This window comes from Pan troglodytes, chromosome 3 (assembly GCF_028858775.2).
Source record: "Pan troglodytes isolate AG18354 chromosome 3, NHGRI_mPanTro3-v2.0_pri, whole genome shotgun sequence".
Lineage (NCBI taxonomy): Eukaryota > Metazoa > Chordata > Mammalia > Primates > Hominidae > Pan > Pan troglodytes.
Window position 1 is genome coordinate 17,557,133 of NC_072401.2, and position 6,142 is coordinate 17,563,274.

Genomic DNA, 6,142 nt, shown 5'->3' on the forward strand with positions numbered 1-6,142 from the left:
CCTAATAAGTCCCTGAAAGGGCCCTAGCAATTTGTCCACATGATCATATGCTTTTGTGAAATCTGTAAAGTGAGATGTTTTAGTCACAATTGGCTTAGGCCACTATCTCCATGCTAATTTCTAAGTTAGCCTTCTGTTTCTGTCAGGTTGTGTTGGAGGGACTGCAGACATTTTTGGGGGTCTGGCTAAAGGGAACGTGATAGACTTGCAACTAGGCCGCTCAAATCCCCCTTTAAGAAAGGACTTGCATCTCACCCGCAGAAAGTGTTCTCGGCAGTCTGCAGCTGCCGGCTCCTTTGGGGATAGCCTCCCTGCTGACCATGTTACCCTTCTCAGGGCAGCCCTCTTACCTGGTGATTGAGTGAGAAGAACATGAATGCCCAGGTGTTTCAGCCCAATGGAGAACACTCTGACAAATGCTACCCTCTGGAGAGCTCTCTACAGCACTGTTGATGTCTTCCTTTGTGCGATCCTGTGTCCTCTCCTTCCCAACACAGCTGTTGATTCCTAACGAACACCTTGTACCCCAAATAGCCTCCCAGCATCTGCTTCTAGAGAATCCAGCCTGCAATAGGAAAGTTGAGTTCGATGTACATTTAGTTTGATTTTAACAGGATACAACACACACGCACACACACTATGGTTTTCAATCAACCACAGTCAACCAGCTTCTGTGTTTTGTTATTTATTGTTGCCAGATTTGGTGTGTAGTCTTGGCTTCCAGAGTACTCCTACTCCCCAGGGTATTTCCTCACCTGGCATTATCACATGAGTGGTGCCCGGCTCTGCAAGTATCCAGGGTGAAGAAGAAACCAAGTTTGAAGTATAGGGAATCAGAACGTAGTCTGTAAAAAAAAAAAAAATTCCAATTGCCATACGTGTAAATGTGTAAGCAAAGAACTTGTTCTCAGTCAATACCAGTCAAAATGGAAGATTACTCCTGAAAGAAAAATCCTCAATAATGTAGCATATTCACTTTAAAAAGCATCACACTTTAAAAAAATCAAGCTGCACAAAATGAACTTAAAATTCTCCTATGTACGGCACAAATCTGCAGCAATACTCAAAACAGCAAATACATCTGTATGTGAAGTAGAATGTTGTTTGTCTGCTTTTGTGTCCCTATCTATTGAATTGCACCTTAGCAAAGTTGAGAGATTCCAGACAAATGGCATGCCAAATTACTACCCAAAACTGAAAGAGCCCCCCTGAATAAACAAGTATTCCAGTGACAACATCACACATATTTATCAATATGTCAATGCATGCTGCTTATGAGTAATTTGATCACACAGTTATGTAGTTCAATGCAACATAGAAGAAATTTTAAAATGTTTTAAATTGCTCTAGGTAATGAGCGATATAAATTCAAACAGTAATTAAGATTAGTCATTGCATAAGAAAATTTAAAATACCTGAAAATACATATCTCATATAGGAAAAAATACAATGGTTTTCCCAAACTTGCCAATAATCCTAAGATATTTTTATATTATCAGTAATGAGTTGTGAAGCTAAAAAAAAAAAAACTGTAAGAGGCAATAATTAAAAATTTTTAATTAATATCACTAGAGGAAGACCAAATTGCCTTTCTCATCTTTCTATAGAAAATGATGCTCAAAAGGCATTATTATATGAAGAGATAACAAAGTATGCTGCCAAAAACTGTTGCAAAAGTATAGTATGGATGTATTGTTTAATAAAAATACTGTTATTTACCTGAGCTTTGCAATATTTGCATTTGGGTTTACCATTTTGTTTGTAATTTATCCTTTTTTATATCTTCTTTCCAAACAAACATTAACTTTGCTTTTTTTTTTTTTTGAGACAGAGTCTTGCTCTGTCACCCAAGCTGGAGTGCAGTGGTGTGATCTTGGCTCACTGCAACCTCCGCCTCCCAGGTTCAAGCAATTCTCCTGCCTCAGCCTCCTGACTAGCTGGGATTACAGGCACAGGCACACACCACCATGCCCGGCTAATTTTCTGTCTTTCTAGTAGAGACGGGGTTTCATCATGTTGACCAGGCTGGTTTTGAACTCCTGACCTCAGGTGATCTGCCCGCCTCGGCCTCCCAAAGTGCTGGGATTACAAGCATGAGCCACTGCACCCAGCGTCACTTTGCTATTTTTATTTCAATATTTTTATACTTATTTATGAAGAGAATAACAAAATTTTTTAAGTATTGAGACCCTAAAAACTGGAATCCAGTTCTGCTCTCAATGTTTATGGGTCTGTGTGTGTGAATGCAAACATGAGCAACTTAGGGAATTTTATCTTTTCGGATGTTTTATTTCTTATAGGGTCAGTTTTAGTAATCTATGTATTCCTAGATAATCATTCATTATCATTACTCATTTTATTCTGCTTTCCAATCTATTTGCAAAAAGCAAAGTAGTCTCATATTTTCAATTTCCTTTGTCAGTAGTGGTCTGGCTCTTATGATGTAATCTGTATGTTCTGTCTGTTTTTCCTGAGTTGATTATCCAACAGAGTTTATCTATTTATTGTTCCTCCCTTAAAAACAGTTTATTTTGGCTGGCCGCGGTGGCTCATGCCTGTAATCCCAGCACTTTGGGAGGCTGAGGTGGGTGGATCACTTGAGGTCAGGAGTTTGAGACCAGCCTGGCCAACATGGTGAAACCCTGTCTCTACTAAAAATACAAAAATTAGCCAGGCATGGTGGTGCACACCTGTAATCCTAGCTACTCAGGAGGCTGAGGCAGGAGAATTGCTTGAACTTGGGAGGTGGAGGTTGCAGTGAGCTGAGATGGCGCCACTGCACTCCAGCCTGAGGGACAGAGTGAGACACTGTCTGAGAAAAAAAAACAAAAACAAAAAAACAAAAAACAGTTTTTTTTAGTTCAACAATTGTTTACATGCATTACTTTCTGCTCTTATTTTTACTTAACCATTTTTTTCCTGGTGTGTCTTTCCTAATTCTTATATTTTCAACCACTCTTTGCTTTAAATGAGTCTTTTTTCTCAGCATATCATAGGATTTTGCTTTGTAAAATCCAGATTTTTTTTTTTTTTGAGATGGAGTCTCGCCCTGTTGCCCACGCTGGAATGCAATGGCACAGTCTCAGCTCACTGGGACCTCCGCCTCCTGGGTTCAAGCAATTCTCCTGCCTCAGCCTCCCAATTAGCTGGGATTACAGGCACGCGCCACCACGTCCAGCTAATTTTTTTGTATCTTTAGTAGAGACGAGGTTTCACCATGTTGACCAGGCTGGTCTCGAACTCCTGACTTCGTGATCCGCCTGCCTTGGCCTCCCAAAGTGCTGGGATTACAGGCGTGAGCCACTGTGCCTGGCCAAATCCAGATGTATTTTTAAAATGTAGTAGTTAAGCCATTTATAGTTATTGACACGTCAGATACATTTAATATTGACATCATGTTTTGCTTTCTGTTCGTATATATTTTCTTGACTTTAAAAAAAATTTTCACTATACAGCGTGTGTTGTGTTTCTTCTCATCATTTGGAAGATTTATGTATATCTTCTGGATAAGTTCTTTATAATTATAATAACATAATTCACTTAATGATGTCTTTCTTTAGACAGTATCAATTGAATTTCTATAACAGTGATAAAATTGATACATGTCCACATCTTCCCTTGCCCTACTCACCAATTTTAGTTGAATGACTTTCCATAAATTATCATGTTTAAATGATATCTTTTTACTCCTGGTTATAAAGGATAAGAACATAAGAACACACTTATACTGCCTTCATTTTTTTCTCATCCTTCTCTCTCAACTATTATAATTTATATAGTTTCTACATTGGTCATATATGTAGCATTTGTGTTATGTTTTGTAGCTAAAATACTCTTATTCATTCAGTCTTTATTCTACTTCTCAGTATAATCCTAACAGGGTGTTTTTTTTTTTTTTTCTTTTTTTTTGCTACGGATTCTCCAGTCATCTCTTTGTTAACTAAACATTATATTTCAGTGGTTTCTTCAAGAAAAATTCATAAGATCTACACATTCAAAAATGTTTTTCTGATTTTTTTTTTTTTTTTTTTGGTGTCTGAGCAAGGTGTAAAATTAATGGGTCTTACTTTATTTTCTTGAAGACATTGTCACTTTTGTGTTTTTATATTGGGGTTTCTGATGTTATTTAGAAGAAATATAGTTGGGTCAATGGAATTCCTAGAGCCCCAGAAATTAAAGCCACTAAATTGGTCACTCACTCTCTAGATTGGGTGAAACCTGAAGCTTTTTGGGTTCTTTCCCTCTGATATTTTGTAATCTGGGTTTAAGCCAAATGTGCCCCTTTCCGATGATACCAACTGATTTGGGGTGATATAATTGCTTATTCATTAGCAGCTTGTTGCCTTTAAAAAAATTGTTCATTTTTAACTCTGTATTTCCTAATCAAACGCCTGTGTGGATTTGGGGTCCACAAGAAGCTAGTGCTCACCCTTTCTGACGATGAGGATGATGCAACTTTGTCACACTCCTCTTTCTTCTGTGGCTGACAAGAAGCTTGCAGCAAATCTGATCCCTATTCACAGGCACTTTCCTAACTCCAGTGATTTGTGTGTTTGCCTCTTCATCCCCTCGTGGTGCTGACTTTTTGCTTGGCCGCCTTGCTCATATGCAGGGTCTTTTGGTTGCTATTCCCTTTCCAGGAGAGCATCCTTTCCACTTACTTCCCATTGCTAACTCCTAGACACTCTTCAAGGCTCAGCTCACACATCAGCTCTTTCAGCAAGCCTTCGTGGGTGCTTCCACAACCTTCTATTATTGCACTCATCCCAGTGCATTATAATGTTTTTGTTTATGTGGTTCCTCAACTACACATAAACTGGGAACTCTCTCAGGATCACATAAGTGTTTTTTGTTTTGTTTTTGTATTTGTGTTTTTGTTTCTTTTTGTTTGTTTGTTTGAGACAGAGTCTCACTCTGTCACCCAGGCTGGCCTACAGTGGCACATTCTCAGCTCACTGCAACCTCTGCTTCCTGGGTTCAAGCCATTCTCCTGCCTCAGTCTCCTGAGTAGCTGGGATTACCAGACACCTGCCACCATGCCCTGCTAACTTTTGTATTTTTAGTAGAGACAGGGTTTCACCATGTTAGCCAGGCTGGTCTCAAACTCCTGACCTCAAGTTATCTGCCCGTCTCAGCCTCCCAAATTGCTGTAGGTGTGGGCCACCACGCCTGGCCGACATAAGTGTTTTTTATCTCTGATTTCCCAACATCGAACAGTGGATTTATGTTTATTCAGTGAATAACTAAATGAAGGAATGATGCTTGTTCTTCTATTTTTTAAGCTGTAAATCACATAAAATATATTTTATCAAGGGCCCTCCTGCTATCTTTCAAGGTCTTTGCTTTCTGTATTTAGTTGTATCATTCATCACTTCCTGACATAGACCATCTGACCCAACCAACCGTCAGTCTTTACTCATGCAGCTTGCATTTCCTCCCTCACCCCATCCCCAGCTGGCTCCGCAAAACCAGACATCCCACATTTAATCTGGTGACATTGCCTTTCCCCTGACTCCACTTACCTTGCAGCCAAAAGATAATTGGATGCTTTGTTAAGATAGATCCCTGGCAGGAGGCTGGCATTGTTTTCTCCTGACGTGTCTGTATTTTGACACCTGGGTTACTCTTCGGGCTTCTCCAACTGACTCTCTGGTTTTAATTTGCCTCAACATACCATTTGGTTTCTTCAAGTAGCTGAACTGCTCCCTTCTTTTTGTCCCTGGAAGAGGGGAGCTCATTTAATAATTTCATAATGGAACGCATTTCTCTTATAAAACTGATTAATGTCCCAACTACATCTAGGAAATGAAAAAACAGATATCTCTGGCAGTTTAGTCAATTACTGATCGGCCATATTCCTAGGTTCCATTATCGGATAGAAAAAACGAACACTGAATTTGGAGAAAAATGATCTTGAGTTGATCCTAGCTTTATCACTTGCCCATTATGTTTCTTCGGGAATGTACACCTCCTGAGATTTGATTGCCTCCTTGGAACTAATGATTCTTCTGTGCTTCATAAGATTATCACGGGTATGAAGTGATTTTACGAAGTCGAGAGTCATTTTAAAACTTTGATGGATTACACAAGCAATAGTTGTTACTATATAAGAAATTTCAACTCAAATCTGTAACTCCTACCT

The 6,142-nt window shown here is 39.2% G+C and overlaps 1 long non-coding RNA gene across 1 annotated transcript; it reads right to left on the reverse strand.

Annotated features, from left to right (window-relative positions):
* Positions 1-350: 350 nt before the first annotated feature.
* Positions 351-5,719, reverse strand: LOC107974063 (uncharacterized). The gene is made up of 3 exons (XR_001716604.4): positions 5,523-5,719; positions 756-845; positions 351-565 (listed from the first exon to the last, which is right to left on the reverse strand). It is a non-coding gene; the product is annotated as an uncharacterized LOC107974063 (long non-coding RNA).
* Positions 5,720-6,142: the final 423 nt, after the last annotated feature.